The sequence below is a fragment of the Sinocyclocheilus anshuiensis genome, unplaced genomic scaffold, assembly GCF_001515605.1.
Source record: "Sinocyclocheilus anshuiensis isolate Anshui unplaced genomic scaffold, SAMN03320099.WGS_v1.1 scaffold1881, whole genome shotgun sequence".
Taxonomy (NCBI): domain Eukaryota; kingdom Metazoa; phylum Chordata; class Actinopteri; order Cypriniformes; family Cyprinidae; genus Sinocyclocheilus; species Sinocyclocheilus anshuiensis.
The window spans coordinates 423749-438353 of NW_015539947.1; the positions used below are offsets into that span (position 1 = coordinate 423749).

General features: G+C 40.4%; 2 non-coding genes across 2 annotated transcripts; both read right to left on the minus strand.

Annotated features, from left to right (window-relative positions):
- Positions 1 to 9885: 9885 nt before the first annotated feature.
- On the minus strand, positions 9886 to 9958 carry trnar-ccu (transfer RNA arginine (anticodon CCU)). The gene has a single exon. It is a non-coding gene; the product is annotated as a tRNA-Arg (tRNA).
- Positions 9959 to 10147: 189 nt separating this feature from the next.
- On the minus strand, positions 10148 to 10219 carry trnam-cau (transfer RNA methionine (anticodon CAU)). The gene has a single exon. It is a non-coding gene; the product is annotated as a tRNA-Met (tRNA).
- Between the last annotated feature and the right edge of the window lie 4386 nt (positions 10220 to 14605).

A 14605-nucleotide genomic window follows, 5' to 3' on the forward strand; every position in this document is an offset into this window, starting at 1 on the left:
TGGTTCATTTTTGTGAAGCGCTCCTGTTCAAGACGAGACGGCAGAAAGCGCATCATGTTTGTTTTCTTTATTTTATAAAAGCACAACATTTTGTTGATATTGTGAGTGCACACAAATAAAAGCAGACCCTTTACAGTTCCGAATGATGTATTACTCTTACCTTTATGAGCAAAAATGACGGCGTATCCACTGAAAAAAACACAAGTGTTCGCACTGGCGCCTCCATGTCCTGCAAAGCGCGCTTTAGCTTGCACTCTCCGCACAAACTATTGGATACAGCGCACGTTTATCTATGTTTAACGTTTAAACATTGTTATATGCTTGAACTGTTTTATATGTATAGATTTGGTTTTAGGCAAGTCGTGATGATTTGAGAAGGCTAACATAGGCTATCAGCTCACTGTCTGCCGTTGGCCGCTTGGCCGTTAGGCTACTTTAAAAAAACAAAAACTTATATTTAAAGAACAAAAAATGCTCCAAACGGTTTTTCTAAATTAACTTTTTTTAAAAACGAAACGAAATATAATCACTTCGCCATTACATACAAAACTGAACTATTTTAATAGCTGAAACAGTAATATAATCTGTTTTGGGAGAAGGGAAAAAAAGACGGACTCGGGCCGGTAATTCTTATAAGCTGTCAGACACGGGCCGGGCTAGGGCCTATATTTGAGATCTGTGCAGGGCTCTACCAGGAACTATGATGAAGCAGCATTAAATATATAGCGTTATGTCAAAATACTAATTTATTTAATTTGAAATTAAACAAATATAATCCTGATAGTATTCCCACTTTGTACAAAATGTAACTGTAATCTGAATACTTTCCTCCATGTCCTGCAAAGCGCGCTTTAGCTTGCACTCTCCGCACAAACTATTGGATACAGCGCACGTTTATCTATGTTTAACGTTTAAACATTGTTATATGCTTGAACTGTTTTATATGTATAGATTTGGTTTTAGGCAAGTCGTGATGATTTGAGAAGGCTAACATAGGCTATCAGCTCACTGTCTGCCGCTGGCCGCTTGGTCGTTATTTTAAAAAACAAAAATTTATATTTAACGAACAAAAAATGCTCCAAACGTTTTTTCTAAATTAACTAAATAAAAAAACTAAACGAAATATAATAACTTCGCCATTACATACAAAACTGAACTATTTTAATAGCTGAAACAGTAATATAATCTGTTTTGGGAGAAGGGAAAAAAAGACGGACTCGGGCCGGTAATTCTTATAAGCTGTCAGACACGGGCCGGGCTAGGGCCTATATTTGAGATCTGTGCAGGGCTCTACCAGGAACTATGATGAAGCAGCATTAAATATATAGCGTTATGTCAAAATACTAATTTATTTAATTTGAAATTAAACAAATATAATCCTGATAGTATTCCCACTTTGTACAAAATGTAACTGTAATCTGAATACTTTGTTTTTTTATGTAACTGTAACGGATTACAGTTACTAGATTTTTGTATCCTGATTACATAACGCCGTTACATGTATTCCGTTACTCCCCAACCCTGACTCTGGGACAGAGTGTTCATGCTTTTGCTACTTCCTCTCCCAATCCCCTAGACAGGAGGGGACCGTAACAAGTGGGGGCTCGTCCGGGATTTGAACCCGGGACCTCTCGTAATATATTGTTATTTTTTTTAATCAAGTGTTTTATTGTACTAAATAAAATTTAAAAAAAATAAAAAATATATATATATATTTGTTTATCTTAGCTGACCAATTGGAGGCGATTTTAAGATTCATATTTTCAGGCTAATTGACATTTACCTAATTGTTTCATTGAAATGTGTCTCTGCTGATTTCACATAAAATTGTGTATAACAATATAATATATTTCCTCTAATGTTGATTTGTGTTACACAGAATAAATGAGAATAAATAAATGTAATCTTTATTAAAGTAAATGTATGCACAAGATTCTTGCTAATCATATTTATTTCTAAATCACTTTACTCAATGCAGATTGTTTCAAAGCACCTTTAGAGTAATAAACAGGAAGTCTATAATTGCTCATATATTTAATCTTGTAATTGCTTTGATTTCAGCTCTAAAGCAACTCTACAGAAGACGATGTAGTGTCATTGTTGAGCTCAATTCAAAGAGTTCAAAATTAAGCTAAAATAATTGAATACATTTGTAATTTCTTCTTTAGAATCAGTGTGGCTTTACTGACATCTAGTGAAGAAACTGAGCAACTGACTCAAAACTGAACATTACAAAACATGATAGTGAAAATAAGAATATCAAGTAAACACACTTGATGGTACATCATATTATATTTAGACATTATAAAACCAAGCTTTGTCAAATTTTGAACTTAAAAGAAAAAAACACCCTTTGGAGTCAGGCTAAAATCTACCATTAGGTATGTCAAAAGATTATTAACAATTTATGTTTAAAGTTATATTTTTTTAAGCAAATTTGAATAAATATCGCATATCGTAAGTGTTTGTTTCACTAAATCTGATTTTAAATCTGATTTTCTTCTCTGAATTTTAACCCGGCCCTCTCGGATGATTGACAGCAGGAGGACCCAATCATCACGTCTCCTGCAAAAGTGAAAGTAAAAGCAGAGAGCGGCAGAAAAGAGCACAAAGAACAGCAAACAACATCCAAATGCCACACATATATTATCAGGTGTTTGCTTACCGATAAATGTGAACAATTTTGGATCAGAAAGGAGGTTCATCAAGAGTTAAAATCAATTTATTATTAAATCTGATTCTGAATCATTCAATCAGTTTATGGCCATCAATCACTTCAGAAACCATTAAAATAAAATAAAAATTCTCTGTGACTTAGAATTTTAACAGCATTTATTTAGTTGAAAACTCCCAAGTCCTTCTTGCCATTATTGACGGTGACTGTTTCTCAATGAAAACCATGAGGTTTAACCATGAGCTTTTAACCACTATTTAACCATTGTTTTGCTACACTAACCATAGTTTAACCATGGTATTTGTAGTAAAACTGTGGTTATACAAATGGTAATCAATACACCAAAAAAAAAACATGGTTATTGTACTTTTAACTATAATAAAACCATGTTGCACCTGTTGTGACAAAAGTGCTTGCTGCCCTATCTTAAAAAACTGATAATAGATCACCACACACAATTCAAATGTCTTTATGCTGACAGGATAATTCTTAAACACCATTTTATGAAGTATTACAACTTTATTTGGACCTCTTTCCAAATTGTGGTGCATTAGGTTTGAAGCGAAACATAAACCCCTTAAGCGACAGGCCCAAGTACTATGCAACTTCAGAAATATTTCAAAGACTCTGGCTCATAAACATCAGATTCAGCAGATGTACCACTGGAAATTAAACTCATCACTCAATTTTGAAATGACTGTGCCCAATGCTTTCCCAGCTATGATTGCATCTTTGTACAAGGGCGACAAATTGCTTGACAACAGACTCTCATTTTGAGACTCTCACTTACACCAGTTCAATTCATGTGACCAACACAATATCAGCTTCTTGGGGACGACATATAGGACATGATGCATTCTGCCTTTAAAAGCAGATCAGAGCAGAAAGAGGAGAACATTTATTTGGTGAAGTTATACACATATTATACACAAAAAGAATGTGCACTTATGTTCCTGAGTTTCAAAAGTGAAATATTTTGATGAGCACCTCTTTTCTTTTAATGTCATCAAAACCAAAGAATTTGACTGGTGATTTAATGGGTTATTGATCATTAGATATTGTATCATTTTGTGATCAGCAATATGTCACTCTTGGATACAACATTTTTGTTAATTTGTTAGAGACGTTTTTGGTTAATGATGAATTGGTTTGTGAGCAGGTCAACGCTGTAAGTAAATGAATACAATTTTCAAGTTCATTAGTATATTTCTGTGTGTTGATAAATTTGAGAACAAGTTGAGAAAGTTTGGTCTTATGTTGGAAATGGTTTCAGACATTGTTCTATTTGACATTGTATCCGACAGTACATGAGATATATTAACAGTATTGTTTGTATAATATTAATTCCATGTTAATGATTCAATGTGATATTATGATAAAAGTGTATTCTGATCCAGCATTTTTAATAATCTTTTATATTAAAACTGTAAATAATCACTCAGTAATACACAGTTGTGTTAGATATATACAACAAATGCATTTACTAAGGTAACACTTTTGTCTGTTTTGAATTTAACAATATGTGTTGTCCCTGAGCATACTAAGAGTGTATACTCTCTTTAAATTGTTTCTACATTAAATGTGAAAGTATATAAAATACATTAAAAACTTTAATGTTGGGTGTGATAAATCACGATTAATTACAGAAAATGTGTGATTAGTTATAATTAGTTTTGAGTTATAGTTATAGAATTAGTTATGTTTTAAATGATTGACAAGTTTCTGAACTTTCTTTTTTTTCAGAGAGGAAGATCACCCTTATTGGAAAAACAGGAGATGGCAAAAACAGTGCAGGGAATACAATTCTTAGAAAATAAGTATTCATTCCTATAGCGTCAGCTAATTCTGTCACAGCTAGATCTGTTAAAAGTGATGGAATGGTGGATGGAAGAAACATCACAATTATTGACACACCAGGATCCTTTGACACAGATTGTGATTATAAGGAGATAATATGAGATCATAAAATCTATCATTGAATGTGCTCCCGCTGTTCATGCCTTTGACATTGTTCTGAATGTTGGAAGATACACAAGACATGAAAATGAGGTGGTACAACAATTCCGGAACACAGTGACAGAGGAACATGTCCTGAAACACACAGTGATCTTATTCATTCATGGTGAGCAACTAGAAGGCCAGACCATTGAAGGATTTGTTCAGGCTAAATCCAAATGACCAGAGCTTGTCAATAAATGTGGAGGTCGCTGTCATGTCATTGACAACAAACACTGGTAAAACCATCGGTGGGGTTTCAAGAGAAACAGTGTTCAGGTGAAAAACTGCTGGACACCATTGACAAAATGGTGAAAGAGATCAGCTGCTACAAAAATGAGCTGCTTCAAAAGATTCAAGAGGAGATGAAAAAAATTGTGGACAATTTGTCTCCAGAAGGGAAGCAAGAAAAAGCAAAAGGATTTTTAAAAAAAATCTGGAACACCAGGGATGCTGACTGGTGCTTTTCTGTACAGTAAAACCCCCCAGTGTTAAATTAACAATCTCTGTTTTATATAATCCTCACTCAGAGGGTTAAAAAAGAAATGCTGTTTGTGGAGTTGTTTAACCCTTCTGCGGTCTTCGGTCATTTCTGACCTGAAAAGTTTACGTTTTGAATTTTTAAAAATCACAGCTTCATCAGAATGGTATGAAACTTGGTGACTTTTATGGAACTTGGAATGTGAACACAGAAAAAATTGAGGCCATGGTTCGAACAGGCTAAGTGGTCGTAAAAAAATAGTCACACTCTTGGTCTTCGGTCAAAAATGACCGACCATAGGAAATTAATGGGAAATGGACAAAAACACAACAATTCAGAGAATTTGTGTGTGCACAATCTACAAATCAGCCACGATGCAATGAAGGGGTGAAACTCTAAAACATCAAGAGTGCAAAACAGACAGACACACACACACTTATACACACAAACACCTATAGACTGGTGTGACTGTAACACAGCAAATATGTAAAATAAAATCAATAATTCAACCACAATGCAGTAAAAAAGTGGCCCGCAAGGAAGGGGTTACACTCTAAAACATCAAGAGTGCAAAACAGACACATCCACTCACACACACACACACACACACACACACTTACACACACTCACAGACACACAAACACACACATGCACAATTATACACACTCAAATGGAATAACCATATATCCAAAATGAGTCAGAAGTCTGAAATAAGAGGTTGAAATCAGATCAGACCCAAAAGGATTAAACTCTGATAAAGCATTCCTTTTAATTGTTGTTACATTTTTATAGAATTTGAATGCTTTGTGTAACAAAATGCTTTCTCTGTGTTCAGGTTTGACTGTAGTAGTAATAATGCAAAAAGTGATATTTCAGATCAACATTTCTAACAAAATAAATATATAAACCTTGACAAAATGTAGTCTTTGAGAATGTCTTAATATACATTCAAGTCCACAACTTAATATAAGTAAGCAATTATGTCTAAAAACAACTAGGGCATTCACAAGCCTCTCCATAAAGTGCTATACAGGCATTTAGAGGTTACACCATGAAATTACATGTTTTTCTTTCTTTGCTGTCACCAGGTGGCGCTAATCTGCATTCAAAATTTGTATTTGAAATGCCTAGTCTCTATTTTAATCTGAAATACTGCATTAATTGAAAAATAATATTGAAAAAAAATTTTTTTTTTTTAACTATTTTCAATGGGAAAAATTGTTCATAATTATTGTATAAATATGAATTAGTACCATAAAATTCTCTCCAAATACAAAAGAAAAAATATTACTGAATAAAAATATATTACATTGATTTTACTGGGGGGGGATTTAATGATCTTGAGAGATTTAATGTCTTCTTTTATTTCAGGTGATTTCATCTAAGGCTGTGGCTAAAGTCAGTTGTAGTTCTTGTTTCTCTTTTTTCTGTTCTTGTTTCTCTTTCGTTCCGTGATTCAGCTTGTTAGCAGTAGGTGTTTTTATTTTTTTTATTAATGGTCAGTTGTCACTCAATTAATCAACTAATTATCTCATTAACTTTAACACTACTTCAGTGTTACTTTTTTAACTCTCTGAATGAAGATTATTTAAACTGTGAGCATTAATTTAACACTAGGAGTTTTACTGTGTGGGTATAGGCGTTGAAACAGCTGCAGTTCCCTTTCAGTCGGTCACTCTCGACGTCACGTCGGATGACCAACGAATTGGGATCTCGCTTAGAGAGACCAATCCACTTCGAGTGTAAACTAAACGAGCCAATGCACATTGGCATGCGATTATTGCATCCAGCTGCCGCTGATCACAGTGTGAGTATAAGTAGGCAACAGGTGCAGCGCATATTCAGCTTTTCGCTTAAGAGCCGAGCGGTTTCATCGTTCTGCTCCTGACCTTCTGCTTATCGAGTGATCTACAGATCGCGTAAAAGCACGCTCTTCGGAAGCTCTCGTGCTGGCGGTACGGTGCTTCAGCGGCGGTGGTTCTTCCCGTGTCGAGTGGGTTGCACACATCAGGCTGCACTATCCCATTTGTGTTGCAGGCGGCCATCTCCCCTGTGCACTTCAGCACACTAAAAGAGCAATTCTAAAAGAGCTAACTCTAAAAGAGCATTCACGGGTGGACGTCTTTTTAAAGACACGTCTTTTTAAAGATGCCTTTCCACCCGTGCGTTTCAGAATGCGGTCGTTACCTGGCGCTGGGCGATGGTCACGGTTGCTGCCTCATGTGTCTGGGCATTAAACATGCTGAGGTGGCGTTCGCGGATGAGTCATGTTCCCATTGCGGGAGAATGACCGTCGCAGAGTTGTGGACCAGGCTCCGTTTCCTGCAAAGAGGCGGGGAGCCCGTGCCTCTGCCTAGATCTAGGGCAGTAGCTGGATTGGTCTTACGGTGATGGTGAGGAATTCCCCTCCGAGGAACCAACCTCTGAGGGCTCCACCTTCCACCAGCACTTCGCAGCCAATCGAGCTGCCCAGGGAACAGGCTGGACCCTCCCGTGGGGTACCTTCGGGCAAGCCAAAGGTAAACAGGACAAAACCAAATTCAGTTCCCTTTCAGTCGGTCACATGCGACGTATGTCGGAACTGACCGACAAATTGGGGATCGCTTAGAGAGACCAATCTACTTCGAGTGTAAACTAAACGAGCCAATGCACATTGGCATGCAATGATTGCATCCCTACTTCTAGCAGTAGCTGGACTGGTCTTACGGTGATGGTGAGGAATTCCCCTCCGAGGAACCAACCTCCGAGGGCTCCTCCTTCCACCGGCACTTCGCAGCCACCGAAAGAACAGGCTGGACCCTCTCATGGGGTACCACTTGTATCCTTTGGTGCTCCCCCGACGATCGGATGTTGATCGCTGCATCGGAGAGTGAGCCAGACCTTTCTGTAGTTGATGATCCAGCAGCGCTGGCCAGCAATGCCGGATACGGATCTGGAAATGGTGGCTATGCTTGCCCGGGCCGCCGAGAGCGTCGGGCTCGAGTGGAAACCTCTACCGTGTCCCGAACCCTCAAGGCTGGATGATTGGTTTCTCGGGGTGGCTCAGGCTGGTTCTCAGGGCCCCATCCCAGTGCCTTTCTTCCCGGAGGTGCATGATGAGCTCACTGGGTCGTGGACGGCACCTTTCACTGCCAGAAACCGCCCTGGTGGCTCATCCTCCCTCAACACCATCGACGGTGGGGATGAGCTCACTGGGTCGTGGATGGCACCTTTCACTGCCAGAAACTGCCCCATTGGCTCGTCCTCCCTCACCACCCTTGACGGTGGGGAAGCACGGGGGTATATGGAAGTCCCTCCGGTGGCGATGCAATTGTGTCCAAATACTGCTGGCACAAGGCACTGAAGGACCTGCACAAGGGTGGTTACGACCCAGAAGTTCTCAAAGAACTCCGTACCGCTACTGACCTCGCTGAGGGAAACTGACAAGACTCGGTTTTTAAATGCCCCCGTGTCCTAGACCGGCCTCTTCGGCGCCGCAGTAGAGAACTTCGCCCAGCAGTTCTCCGCCACACAGAAGCAGACTGAGGCCATTAAACACATCCTGCCCTGGCGTGCAGCTGCTGCCTCCACCCGTCCTTACGGGACTTACAAATAAGAAAAAGTAATTAAAACTAAAAGCTAAAACTCTATAAATACTATATATATATATATACACATTTAAAAAATAAAAGAAATGAAATAAAAATGACAAATGCATACAACAACATTTCAAAACTAAACATTTAAATGAAAACAAAAAAATATAAAACTAAAACTTAATAAAAAACCTATATAGACATAATAAAAAACTAATAAAATGACAACATTACTACAACTGTAACTAAAACTAAAATAGATAACTAATACAAATCAAATTACATTAGTTTATCAGTAATCCTAAAAAAATAACACTGAGCCAGACACACATGCTAAAGTAACAACAACTTACTGACACATAGTAAGAAATGGTTATAAAAAACTGAAACAGAAGTGAAACAAGTAGTAGCGATATTATGCGATATCTAACTTGCCCTTTTACTTCTCCATCTCATTTAGGATGCTTTTATAATACACAGACAGAGTCTTCTGGATGAACAACTTCTATGAGAGGACCAAGTGGCCTCAGCATTTCAAGATCAGACTGTGGATGTTGCCCCGTTTTGGGGGCCTCAGGCATTTTCTAGAAGTTAAAAAGCCTTAACAGACGATGGTTGCGTTCCATCGACCTCTGGGTTATGGGCCAAGCAAGCTCCCGCTGTGCAACTCTGCTGTAATTTACGTCACCCCAGATGGGACTCGAACCCACAATCCTTTTCTAGAAGTTAAAAAGTCTTAGCAGAGGATGGTTTCGAGCCATAGACCTCTGGGTTATGAGCCCAGCACTCTTCCGCTGCGCCAATCTGCTGTACATCACCCCAGATGGGACTCGAACCCACAATCCCTTACTTAGAGAGATAGGACCTTATCCATTAGACCACTGAGGCTGTTATGCAGTAGTTAACTTGCCCTTTTACTTCTCCATCTCATTCAGGATGCCTTTAAAACACACAGACAGAGTCTTCTGGATGAACAACTTCTGTGAGAGGACCAAGTGGCCTCAGCATTTCAAGATCAGGCTGTGGATGTTGCCCCGTTTTGGGGGCCTCAGGCATTTTCTAGAAGTTAAAAAGCCTTAACAGACGATGGTTGCGTTCCATCGACCTCTGGGTTATGGGCCAAGCAAGCTCCCGCTGTGCAACTCTGCTGTAATTTACGTCACCCCAGATGGGACTCGAACCCACAATCTCTGGCTTAGGAGGCCAGTGCCTTATCCATTAGGACACTGGGGCTGTTATGCAATAGCTAACTTGGCCTTTTACTTCTCCATCTCATTCAGGATGCCTTTAAAATACACAGACAGAGCCTTCTGTATGAACAACTTCTATGAGAGGACCAAGTGGCCTCAGCATTTCAAGACCAGGCTTTGAATGTTGCCCCTTTTTTGAGGGCTCAGGCATTTTCTAGAAGTTAAAAAGTCTTAGCAGAGGATGGTTTCGATCCATCGACCTCTGGGTTATGGGCCCAGCACGCTTCCGCTGCGCCACTCTGCTGTAGAAAGAAAAACAAGCGTCACCCCAGATGGGACTCGAACCCACAATCCCTGGCTTAGAGGAATAGGACCTTATCCATTAGGCCACTAAGGCTGTTATGCAGTAGTTAACTTGCCCTTTTACTTCTCCATCTCATTCAGGATGCCTTTAAAACACACAGACAGAGTCTTCTGGATGAACAACTTCTGTGAGAGGACCAAGTGGCCTCAGCATTTCAAGATCAGGCTGTGGATGTTGCTCCTTTTTGGGGGGCTCAGGCATTTTCTAGAAGTTAAAAAAACTTATCAGAGGATGGTTTCGAGCCATCGACATCTGGGTTACGGACCCAACACACTTCCGCTGTGCCACTCTGTTGTACATCATTCCAGATGAGACTCGAACCCAGGACCTTATCCATTAGGCCACTGGGGCTGTTATTTACTTTTACTTTAAGCCCCTCAAAAAGGAGCAACATCTACAGCTTGATCTTGAAATGCTGAGGCCACTTGGTCCTCTCATAGAAGTTGTTCATCCAGAAGACTCTGTCTGTGTATTATAAAAGCATCCTGAATGAGATGGGATGAGAAAAGGGCAAGTTAGCTATTGCATAACAGCCCCAGTGGCCTAATTGATAAGGCACTGGCCTCCTAAGCCAGGGGTGATGTACAGCAGAGTGGCGCAGCGGAAGCGTCGCCAAGGGCGCCCCCCTGCTCCCGCGCAGCAAACGCAGCAGCCTTCAGCAAAGCAGCGCCATGGTGCCGGTCGCAAGGCAGCCGCCCCGCACGTCCAGGCCCCTTGCCAAACCTGGTGGCAAGCGCAAGAGCAAGAGGCCCTGAGACGGGCGACCCAGAGATGGAGGGATCTGCTCTTCGGGAGATGGTGAATGCACCACTCCCTCCCCCGGAGGAGGGCCGGGTAGAGAATCTTTTGTTTCCTTTTTTTCTGCCACTGACCTCGCGAGATGGTGAACGCACCACTCCCTCCCCCAGAGGAGGGCCGGCCGGAGAATCTTGTTTCTTTTTTCCCTGCCACTGACTTCACGGTCAGTGGTAATCAAAACCTCGACAAATGAGCAATTTCTTCTATCTCTGGGTCCCCAGAGGGGACAGGGAGTTGTGGATGAGCCAGTCTCGGATGTTTCATGTTCAATGTAGTTACAGTGTAAATACACATTTGCGGGCTGTAAATTAAAGGGGTGCTTTGTTCCCCTTGTTCCATGTAGTTACAGGGTAAATACAACAGTTGCGGGCTGTCAATTAAAGTGGTGCTTTGTTCCCCCCTTGTTCCATGTAGTTACAGGGTAAATACAACAGTTGCGGGCTGTCAATTAAAGTGGTGCTTTGTTCCCCCCTTGTTCCATGTAGTTACAGGGTAAATACAACAGTTGCGGGCTGTCAATTAAAGTGGTGCTTTGTTCCCCCCTTGTTCCATGTAGTTACTGTGTAAATACACATTTGCAGGCTGTAAATTAAAGTGGTGCTTTGTTCCTCCCTTGTTTCATGTAGTTAAAGGGGAAATACAACATTTGCAGGCTGTAAATTAAAGTGGTGCTTTGTTCCCCCCTTGTTCCATGTAGTTACAGTGTAAATACACATTTGCGGGCTGTAAATTAAAGTGGTGATTGTTTCCCCTTGTTCCATGTAGTTACAGGGTAAATACAACATTTGCGGGCTGTAAATTAAAGTGGTCCTTGTTCCCCCCTTGTTCCATGTAGTTACAGGGTAAATACAACATTTGCGGGCTGTAAATTAAAGTGGTCCTTGTTCCCCCCTTGTTCCATGTAGTTACAGGGTAAATACAACATTTGCGGGCTGTAAATTAAAGTGGTCCTTGTTCCCCCCTTGTTCCATGTAGTTACAGGGTAAATACAACATTTGCGGGCTGTAAATTAAAGTGGTCCTTGTTCCCCCCTTGTTCCATGTAGTTACAGGGTAAATACAACATTTGCGGGCTGTAAATTAAAGTGGTCCTTGTTCCCCCCTTGTTCCATGTAGTTACAGGGTAAATACAACATTTGCGGGCTGTAAATTAAAGTGGTCCTTGTTCCCCCCTTGTTCCATGTAGTTACAGGGTAAGTGGCTACAACAAATTGCTCTGAAACGATTGTTTATACAGTAGGTCATACATACATACATTATATATCAGGTAATATACCAATAAACATGGTGGACTGTTTTATTTCATTCAAATAGTTTGAAATTTACTAAAGGCCTACTGCTGGGTTGAACCCAAAATGGGTTTTAAAATTAAAATCACACACAATATGACAACAGTAACAACATAGGCCTCAGATAACCTAATAAAAGATTAAAATTTATTACAGCAGTTCAGAAAAAAGCAAAGCAACTCCATATTTAAACAGCTTATACAATTAAACCAAATTCTTTTGAAAGGCTTGTTTAAGAACAAATTTAAGACTTTGTTCAATTTGTTCATGTTTTTCACCCACTGATGAAGTTAAACTATTATGACCAAACCATTACGCCAATAACGCCAGTAACACACAGTAATAAACACTGAAAGTCAAGATTAAACTGTGTATTATAGCGAACTGACAGGATTTTACCGTCTTTGATTTTACCGTTTTGATCCACGTCCTCAAGCACCATTTTGACTAGTTCACAGTTCCCGGTTTTACCGCTCATCAGTCGCTGCTCAATGTTGTGAGAACTTACTCGGACAAAACGCTCCAGTTTTAAAAGAACACATTCCGGTCAGTTTCAAAAATCTCTCCTCTCCTCTTCGCTTCGTCTTCTTATATTTTTGACACATATTCCTGTCATGAGTGCCGCAAACACGGATAGACTCATCTCATGCGCCATTCCAGCTGTATCCAGTTTGCGCTCACCACATTCACTGCTCCAGTTTTAAAGGAACACACTCCAGACAGTTTCAAAGTTGTCCCTCGTCTGCGCTTTGATTAGTGTTCTCCTATTTTCCACACATGTTCCCGTCTTAAAGGGGTCATATGATGGAATTAAAATTTTTCCTTTCTCTTTGAAGTGTTACAAGCTCTTGTTGCATAAAGAAGATCTGTAAAGTTGCAAAGACTAAAGTCTCAAATCCAAAGAGATATTCTTTATAAAAGTTAAAAGTCAACCACGCCTACCTAAAACGGCTCGTTCTAACACGTCTACGTCACGATGTGGGAAGATTTGCATAATGCCGCCCAAATGTTCATGCAAAGAAAGAAGGTGTAACTTTTATTCTCGCTGTAGTATTGTTGTTGCCGCCATGTTGTGAAGACGCTGTGTGTTTGTGTTCTGTGTGTTTCGTTGTGAAAGCAAAACTACTTTATTTGGCCTTCCAAAAGAGGACGATATCCGCTTCGTCATGCCTGGAGCTGATCCATGCTGGTCACTGAGGAAATACATCAACTTCGCACTGTGGATTGCCGGATCGGCTTTCATAGTGGACGAAGCGGAGTACAGCCCGGGGTCGTCACATGTGGTTGCCGCAAGCCCGCTGGACGCTCCTTCGTCGAATACACCAGCCGCGTCGTTCTCAAGCCCACCCGCCGCCGCTCACTCAAGCCGGCCTCCCCTCACTCTAGCCAGCCCGCCTCCGTTCACTCTAGGCCGCCGGATGCTGTTCACTCTAGCCCGCCGTGTGAAACTACTTGGCCTTCCAAAAATGGACACGACTAGAAATCAGTGGTTAAGTTGTATTTACAACACTGTTCCAGAACACTTCAACCCAAATATTCAGATGTGTGCAGCACATTTTATGGAGGACTGTTTCCTGATCCTGGTAGAGTAGACTACAATGCCAGCTGTTCTGACTCACAGACTGTAAGTACGTTTTCATTTTAAGGATTTGCCACTGATGATTAAAATGCGAGTTTTGAGCAGTTTAGAGTAGCGCTTGTTGTTTGTAATTTCTCTGATCACAAATGCAGACAACATCATATGACCCCTTTAAGCACCGCAGTCATGGATTTCGTCGCACACAGAACCGTTCACGTCACGCATTCAGCGACTTGCTGCATGCTCTATTTCACATCCTCCACATTCCTAGCACCGTCGGGTTACTTTGATATCAACCCAAACTGGGTAAAATCAAGTCAGCTTCCTAACCCAACAGTCTCAACCGAGCGTTTGGATTGAAACCTTTTTATTCAGGCAAGGGTACCTTTATTGTACCACCCCGTAACGGACAATATGTACACAATTAGATTAGTAAAACAAGAAATAGATTTTTAAAATATTATGTTTTCCAAATAGTAAAATGTCCCTTTTTTAGAATCTATCAATAGAAAGTATGTAATTTAATGCATTTCTTTATTCTTAGATTTTTAATCTTGAAAAATGAATTCAACATTTCAATCGCCTCTGTTACAGAGGAGGCTCCCGTACCGCCTCCTCCGCACCACCAGAGGGAACCGTCTCCCGCATATTAGCCATTGCC